This window comes from Sander lucioperca, chromosome 21 (genome assembly GCF_008315115.2).
Source record: "Sander lucioperca isolate FBNREF2018 chromosome 21, SLUC_FBN_1.2, whole genome shotgun sequence".
NCBI classification, from domain to species: Eukaryota; Metazoa; Chordata; class Actinopteri; order Perciformes; family Percidae; genus Sander; species Sander lucioperca.
In genome coordinates, this window is record NC_050193.1 from 5,867,665 (window position 1) to 5,877,178 (window position 9,514).

At 39.8% G+C, this 9,514-nt stretch overlaps 1 long non-coding RNA gene across 1 annotated transcript; it reads right to left on the minus strand.

Annotated features, from left to right (window-relative positions):
• Nucleotides 1-1,299: 1,299 nt before the first annotated feature.
• Nucleotides 1,300-5,301, minus strand: LOC118494184. The gene is made up of 2 exons (XR_004896263.1): nt 5,123-5,301; nt 1,300-1,922 (listed from the first exon to the last, which is right to left on the minus strand). It is a non-coding gene; the product is annotated as an uncharacterized LOC118494184 (long non-coding RNA).
• Between the last annotated feature and the right edge of the window lie 4,213 nt (nt 5,302-9,514).

Below are 9,514 nucleotides of genomic sequence, written 5' to 3' on the forward strand. Positions count from 1 at the left end.
GCAATATACTGCATGCTTCTGCATGATGAGTGGAGCTGAAAAACATCAGCTGACTGGAGGTTGGTTGTTACACTGACAGCCAGGGGCTCTTCTTTATGGTTCACCACCGATTCCAGACTAAACAAGCCTATATTCCAGAGAGAACAACATACAGTGTATAGCAGAGACAGTTTATTGTGGAATGTACAGTACTTGTGTACAAAAAGAAAAATCACAAACACACACACACACACATAGAGGCAGTTTCTGTAGTGGATGGTAGACCACAGGGTGTAGGCGGACAGCCAGTGAGTCAAAATGAGGCCCAAAGTAACCACTCTGAAATGAACGCTTTAGAGGACAGCCAAACCACTACATCAAACACACAGACACACACGGAGAGCTAGTGAGAGGAAAGAGACACTGAATCCAAACAGTTGTTAGCGATGTTGTGTGCGGACTAAAAGGGCTTCAAGAAAAAGTTTGGAAGGACAGCAATTTCTCTTGACCGCTCCACTTTCCGATTCGTTGGGAAAGTCTTTGAGGAAAAGTGTTTTGAGAAAAAGAGAGGAGAAAACAATGCGGCCCACGCCAAAAACAAAACTCTAGTACGATGAGATCAGACAGGGAACTGATGTTGCTGCTGGATTTTGTATTTGTGCTCCTATTTTAGTGTGAGTCTCATGATAGGAAATAGTTCAGTGAAATCAAACATACTAAGAGCAGGAGGTCATCAGCTTTGTGTAGTTCTCTGATTAGAGCCACAGAGGGTCTGAACTTAATTAATACTCACATTTATTTAGTAAGTAACCTTGTATGGTCATGTTTAAAAGCTGACTAGGTTAGGTCAGGTTTTCCAAAAGCTCTATAAAAGCCACAACATTATTTCCATATCTTACATACCACAAATGTGAGAACACTGTTTTAAAAAATAAAATAAATTATGTTTTTTAACACTTTTCTGTGATGACGTGACTTATTTGAATTATGCTGGTTTCCAACACTTACAAAACCTATAAACATAGCAGTGTTTTTTATATGTATCCTTCTTCTCCAGGCCTTTTTAATGCTGGAATGTTGAGACTTTTCTTTCCATGAGACATTTATCACCTGACATTTTCCACCAAATCTTTGTGTACGACTACGGGGATTGTTGTCTGTCAATAAACCTGTCACCAGCTAACAGTGGCTGCTATGGGGACTTGAAATATGACTAATGTCACTGAAAGGACATAAACACAGTTTCTCAGGTCCAAACAAGGATTTATTTATGTATGAGAGGATTATTTAGTTTGTAGACAAGAATTACACTGACTCATGTTCAGGAAATATACCTTTAATATAGTATTGATACAAAAATGTCTTTCTTCGGCAAAGAATACTTTCTAAAATGATTTGTTGATGAATGCTTTACATGTTTGTAAAGCTGTAGAAATCCCAAACAATTGCAGCCAATGATTAAAAAAAGAACAACACTTTCAGATGATACGGTGTGTCTGTCTGAGCACATCTCTCCCACAATCCTTGAGGGAGAATCGTGTTTCTCTAAAAGCTTTCATGCCGTTCCAGAAAGTTCGGAGTTCCTGCTGTCTGCAGTCCAAGAGCTCCCTGAACTGTGAGGTCAGTGGGAGGGAAAGGTGGTTCAGGGTTGGAGCCAAAGCCAGATACAGGCCAGAGGCCAGAGCATTATGAAACACACAAACACACAGCTGTGTGTGGACAGCCTCCCACTGTTCTTGCCGATCCACCACAACAGCCCACTAATCCCTCTTAAATCTGCTCATCAGGGCCAGACAGTGCCCATCCAGTGGCGCTGCCACATCTGGTGGAACTAAACAGCGGAATAATCTTGCCTTACAGCCACAGCAGAATGGAGCAGGGGGCCCATGAGGTGGGAGTCCTGAGGGCCCTCACCGGATCCTCTACCATTCTTCTCTGTCCCACTGGGAGAGAAAAAACATGAAAGAAGAAAATGTGGTGAGGACATATGGACCTCAACCACACGTGTATAAGTTGTTTTTTTCATTCAAGTGAGGATAATGTTCAAATTAGAAATATCCATCGAGGTCAACTGATGCCTTAATATAACTGTGTGTCCAAGTTATATTTGTTTATAGATTTGTTATAAAAAGTAGAAAACAATAAAGGGCAACACAAAGCAACCAGACTCTTATGCAATAAAACCAATACATTCTTAACTAGATTAGGTGCAAGAGGCTTTGCATGGCTGCCCCAGACTCAGCAGCTCTAAAAACTAAAAGCAAATAGTTGAATTTGAAGATTGAAGATTGTCTTTATCTGCACACAATAATGAAATTATTCTCTTTTCCCCTATAACAGGAATGACTTCACATTATAAAATCACATTTTACTACTGACAAGTTTTCATAAAGGTTTTAAAAATGTTCCTAAACCATAGGATCTTTAAGTTTTCTTTAAGAATATATGAACAGTGTCTGTAGGACACAGGTCTCTTCTTGTATGTTTATACACGTTTTTTTCTCAGTATGATCTTTCTGCAAGTTAAACAGATATGTAGTAGCAAAACAATTCCTGATATGCGCCTTTCACACAGACACCAAAAACCACCAACAGAGACATGTTTTGTTACCACTAACCAATAACTTGGCCCACATGGAATTCCGTTGACACCTCTGCAGATTTTCCACAGATTTTGAACAAATAAAAAATATATCTGATGAAACTCAGAATGTTAACACAGCTCTACCCCAAGCAAAACACATTCAGCTAAATTCTTCATTCAATTTTTACTCTGGATCACCGCTGAGAATTGTGAAAAGAAATCCCTAGATTCCGTCTGGGTCTGCTTATAAGCAACCTAAAACATATGAACAACACTCCGAATAATGATGAGGACAATGTGAGTGCCTCTAGATGATCCAGAAATCACAGTGATGATCAATTTGCCAGCGAGAGACAAAGCACATGAGCAGGAGGCTATTTAATCACTCACATTCCTAATGGAGGTCACCCCAATCTTCTAGATTGTATTTACACTAAAAGCTTCATGCGAGCTGACCTGATTTAGACTCCTATTCTGTGACAAAAGGCAACAAATAAATGTCCCTTGAGAACCAGTGAAAATCCAAGGAACGTGCCATAAAACTACTGTTTAAGCATACTGCTGAGGTGGATGTTATTGAAAAGGATACATTACAAGGTTGACCTAAGGTCAGTGCTCATTCCTTTGCTGGGGACAAGCTAACAGCAGAGCAGTGGGTGGAAACAGCTGTCTGCATGTTTTTTTTTTCCTGCACCACCTCAGTTACACTTCATCCTCTTTTTAAACACGCCCATTACCAAAACATGTCCTCTTCACTTACTCCAGGAATGTTACAAAGCTATGCAGGCCTCTCTGCATCTATGCATTGCAGGAGATAATATCTACATGCTGATGTGTGCAGGGTCAGGGTTGCTCATGAATCAAGCAATAATAAAACTTCACATTGTGTTTGTAGGATAGGCAACCAAAGAAAGCCCATTGAGTTAGTAAGTAAAAAGTGAGTTTATTAACATAGCCCTTTGTGAGCAAACATCATGAACTGCTTTACAGTAATATAGATATTACAGATATGAAAACTAATGCATTGAGTGACAGGTTTTAGGGTACAGGGGCAACCAACACACCTCAGTCATAACATCTACATGACCTACGTGAGCCTGATGTGGCTCAGAAGGTAGAGTTCAGGAAGTAGAGTGGGTTGCCCACATATCGCTATATAAACGCAGCTCATTTGACATGCTGATAAAGACCTAGTCAAAAGTGCACCTACACGTTTAAGAATTGACCTTACCAATGAAGAAAAAAGACCCAATACATTGTTCCAATTTAATAAAACAGCCTCTGTGGTACAAATAATAACCTCATGTTGTCCTGCATTAAGCTGCAGAAAACTCATCTTTACCCATCAACAAGTCATGCAAATCTGTGTGTAATGAATAAATGGATATCATCTGCATAGCAGTGATTATAGATACAGTACCTTATAAAAGTATAACTTATGTGCCCAAGGGTTGGTAGGAACAAGATAAACTGAAAGGAGCCCATAGGGGAAACCTGATGCACACATCAGAGAAAGGCAGCAGTATAACGTTTCCTCTGCAGTTGGCTTTGCTATTGTTAGGTGCTATTGAATTGCATGCACACAGAATTGACATGCATCTTGGTCAAGGGAACATGATTTTAAAAGGAAATTATAGCATGTCTGAAGATATAATCCTTTATTGCACTAGCTGTTTTTCAGACTAGAAGAAGTAGCTCCAGTTTAGCAGATGTGCTATTTGCCATCTTCTGCCAAGGCATAATACTCACTTTAGCATGAACAAAAAGGATGGCTGTGAGCCAGGACAAAGCAAAAACACAACTGCTCATGGCATTATTTGGCTTGCAAAGCCTAAAGGTTAATTAATTGTTGGGAAGAAGTAAATATAGTAGGAGACAGACAGATAGGAGGGGAATATCAAAATTCATTATGAATTATTTTTCCAAAGCATAATTTGTCCCGGCGGGGAAAAACCACACACACACACACACACACACACACACACACACACACACACACACACACAGTTTTGGAGACAGGCTTACGTGGGGTCATATTAATCCAGGCCCCACTAATTGCAACACCATTATTTTGCCATTTAAAACATTTGCATATTTGTATTTATGTTCACATTTAAATGTTGACTTGATAGTGACTTAGAGGAGCTCTTCCACCCCTTATTTATCTACTTCCTCCCTGCCATCTGAAAATGAGGAGGCGTCCCAGCCACTGGACGCTGGTGCCTGGTCTGCAACACACCATAATCCACCACAGACTTAATGAGCTTAATGTGCACTCCCAGGCCTCTGAGCTTAAAGGCATGTGCACTGCATGCACTGTACTGCAGTGTTGCACTGTTTGCCTCAGTCCATGTGCATTCTCCACATAAAAGAAAATCAAACACACAAGCATTGAGGTGTGTCTGCTGCTGTGATTGGTCATAACTTTCTGACATCATCTTTCAGTATACAGTAACAGCTCTAGTATCGCAGCAGTTCTCTGTGAGAAAAGACTTGACTTACAGACATAATCTTATGAAATGTTTCAGAAAGTGGTTTAATCATTATCATTTTACTCACATTACGTGTCTGTGACCATCTGGTGGCAAAGTGACTGTGCAAACAGCTGACATGCATCCGGTGCTGACTGAGGCCGAGAGTACAGTAGACTTTAATTTGTAAACAAGCCATATGTCGTCATGCAGGCTAAAGTCTTTAGGGGAAAGTAAATGCAGAGAGCCTAAATGCTGAGGCTTCCAAGAATAGGAACAGATTTCAGAGCTTGATTGGGGATAAACTGTGATTTAGTCCTCCGACCCATGGTCCACTCTGCCCCTAACACTAACACTCACTTTCTCTTCTGCTGCAGCAAATGACCACATTACAGGCACTGCCACGCAAACCATAAATCAACATTTGTACCTGATTTAAACATAGGATCAATAATTAAATAAGAACTTTTGTCATTCAGATGGCACAATATCTGATGAATAACTAATATAAAATGAATACTATAAACAAAGCACTCAGAAAATATACCCAAGCAGCACTAAATGTATTAAAGAAATATACCACAGCTGTGAGGGTTAAATTAAGTGAAACCTAGTAATTTAAAATAAGTAAGATCCATGGCAATATTATCTTCTAGTTTGATACATACAATGTGTGACCAATCTGCATGGACAAAATCATTGAAAAAAAGTATGGAATTGTGAATTGTATTATAGCCCTGTAAGAAAAAACACCCAACCTGCTTTTCAAGCTAAAGTAAACTTTAAGCTGTGCATTAGCATACAGTAGAGTTAGTCTGACTAATGTTGTAGAACTTTGAAGATTGTATTTGAGGGATTATTGCATCAACACCCAACCTTCACTCACAAGTGACTGAGACTGTAAGTGATGAAGAGTTTGTTATTGCTTGGGTATTTATTTCAGATCATTTTGTTTGTTTTCTGAAATCAAGCAAAGCACAAATTTCAATCTCCTCTATCAATTGAAAATATTATCAAATATCTACCATTTAATGTAATTCCATTGGTTGTGAGTTTTACATAATACAACTCAATATGAATGGTGATGGACTTCAAATGTTTGATAAAACATAAGCGAACACAGTCAATGATATAATTGCTTGAACAAATGTAATCTCCAGGGTGATGCTTTTGCAGGACTGAGAAACCTGTGTTCCACTGCTGTGTCTCAATTTCAATCAGGAGAGACTTCGTTGCAGATATGCAAAGATTTATTGTACGAATGCATGATATGACATGTACAGTCTTTGGAGATTAGACTCCATCATTATTAAATTATATATAATTAGGGGGTTAAAAGGCCAGAAGCTGATCCCCCGATGGAGTCTAGACACTGATGGCGGTGTGAGGAACCCGAATATCGAACCGAGGAGCCGACACAGTCTGGTCGGAGGAGGAACCAGGAGTCGTGCAGGATGAAGGCCGGAGGAGCAAGGGCAGGAGGAGGGTTGTTCTTAGCCTGAAATGACAACTGAGCAGCAGAGAGAGAGAGACAGGTTTAATACAGGGGTGTCGTGCTGTGATTGGCTTGAGAAATTCAAGGCCTCTTCTGATTGGTTAGATAAAAGTGAGCGCCTCTAACAGCTGTTCAGTTTTAGAAGAGAGAGAAATGTGATTAAGTTTAGAAGTCTTCCTGCCAGAATTTTCGCTGAGCTCCATTAGTTGAAAAGCAGAGATATAGGACAGAAATCAAGGCGTAGCTGACAAGGAACAAGAAGGATCTTCCTTTTATGTAGACTGAAAATATAACGTCATTTGGCTGGTCAAACTGCAGGGCTATTGTTGCTGTTTTGTTTGACTGGCCATACTGTATGTATCATTATGCACAGTCAAAGCCAACCAAATGTTAAAGTGCAACAGTTTAAACTTACCAAGCAGAACTGAATGAACTACACTCTTTAAGCCTGTTAATTGTGTGCTGACCAGACTTGTACATTTAAAGCTCCTAAACCATCACCATCATATTGGCCAGTTTAACATTTTGTCTCTGATCCTGCAGAGCCTCACCATCATCAACATACTTTAGTGAATTGGTGAATATCTCACTGCTCATGTACAGGAAATACTCTTCTTTAACCATGATTGCTTCTGATTTGGCTCCATCACCGCTGCAGCTGTGGAAAGTGTAGCGCTTGACATTTAAGAGTTACTCCTGAGATGCAGAACTCCTTCTTGCACAAGTGATCACTATAGCACATGTAAAAGGAAATATGTTTCCACTGCACTAATCTCCTATTAGTGCCATGTTATGACAACTGATATTATAAGGGGTTTTTTTGTCCTGGTATCTGAATTTATACTGTTTGAAGATAATGTGACAGAGTGAATGTCTTTTTTCAATTTTACATTTAGAGCACAGAGTTCTCTGCTCTTATGTGGCTGATTAGATTTATGATAGCTAATCAGAACAGTCTGAGTTACAGTTTTCTGAAGGGTTATTAAATTGTACACTATATTCTCAAAGTCTACAGTTCTATGGTAACACATTTTCATATCTGAGTGAGAACAAGGCTAACAACTGACTCTAACAGACTGAACAGGACTCTGGTTATGCCATAGACAGTATATGGGTTATGCTAACTCTTGAATATAAGATCAGTGAAATATGCTGCACTTGAATTATTCTCTTTCAATATTTTTGCTACAGTTCTTTCAAAGTGGTACAAGAGACTTATGTTAAGCACTCCTACGCACTCTCTAAAATGCTTGAGTGTGCTCACTGAGCCATGGTAAGGCGTTTTGTTTTGAAGCAGTGCATTCCATAAATCGTTCATTATGTTTTTCTTTTATATTGCTGGCCTAGAACTAATCCATTACTTGCAAGAAAAGCTGAACAGGCACTGATACATTTAGTGTTCATGAAATATCTGCTTCCAGGTTCTTTTAACACTGTGTAGCTTCAGGTTTTCACTTTAGGGCTTTGTTGCTGTATCCATTCATCCCCTCAGGTGCTGAGCAGGAAATTGAGGGATGGATCTGTACACAGTGAAGGACTGATTACGACCTGATGTTACCATGCTGCATGTGCCATGTTATCTCAGACCCATGGATAGAGCTTAGCAATGATCAAATAAGGTTTTATAGGTTTCCAGTGACATAAAACTGAACATGACATTTACTTGCTATTAGCTTATCGACTTATCAGCACTTACTAATATTTGTGGTAATACTGTACTGTATTAGGATTATATATATCGGTATGGAACCCCAATCATTTGGATTTATTTGGGTTATTAAAATACAATACGTCTCAGGCTTTGCAAAAAAAATGAAAAATGATGCTGTGTCTCGTGCACTTCTGTACTTACACTTGCTATTTTGAGTACATAGTGTGTTCACACTGACGAAGTATGACCAAATGCAATGCATACGAGTACCCGGATGCTGCACTCAAAGCGGTCAAAAAGTTGAGTATGGAACACTGGACGCTACTCGCCCTCAACGGGGGCCATTTTTGCTACGGAGTATAAGCTATGCGACCACCAACGTACAGTATTTTCAAACTTGTGAAAATGGCGCTGGAGGAAGCGGCAGCAGTTGCTATTGAAACGACAAACACCAAATTAAACTGTACAAATGTAATATATACATGTGTTTTTTTCAACACCACTATACTGTAGTCAGATGTGAGAAAACAACCTGGTATATACAGTATTTTAATAGACAATAGGTGGGGGTAATTCCCTACCCAGCTGCAATGTACCATTAAAAAGAAGAATTATTTCCGGTCAGGGCATAACGGCCACGCTGTTGGAATGTACACTCACCTTGAAGATTATTAGGAACACCTGTTCAATTTTTCGTTAATGCAATTATCTAATCAACCAATCACTTGGAAGCTGCTTCAATGCATGTGTTTGACCCCCTTTCACCTTTAGAACTGCCTTAATTCTTCGTGGCATTGATTCAACAAGGTGCTGGAAGCATTCTCTAGAAATGTTGGCCCATATTGATAGGATAGCATCTTGCAGTTGATGGAGACTTGTGGGATGCACATCCAGGGCATGAAGCTCCCGTTCCACCACATCCCAAAGATGTTCTATTGGGTTGATATCTGGTGACTGTGGGGGCCATTTTAGTACAGTGAACTCATTTTCATGTTCAAGAAACCAATTTGAAATGATTTGAGCTTTGTGACATGGTGCATTATCCTGCTGGAAGTAGCCATCAGAGGATGGGTACATGGTCATAAAGGGATGGACATGGTCAGAAACAATGCTCAGGTAGGCTGTGGCATTTAAACAATGCCCAATTGGTACTAAGGGGCCTAAAGTGTGCCAAGAAAACATCCCCCACACCATTACACCACCACCACCAGCCTGCCCAGTGGTAACAAGGCATGACGGATCCATGTTCTCATTCTGTTTACGCCAAATTCTGACTCTACCATCTGAATGTCCCAACAGAAATCGAGACTCATCAGACCAGGCAACATTTTTAC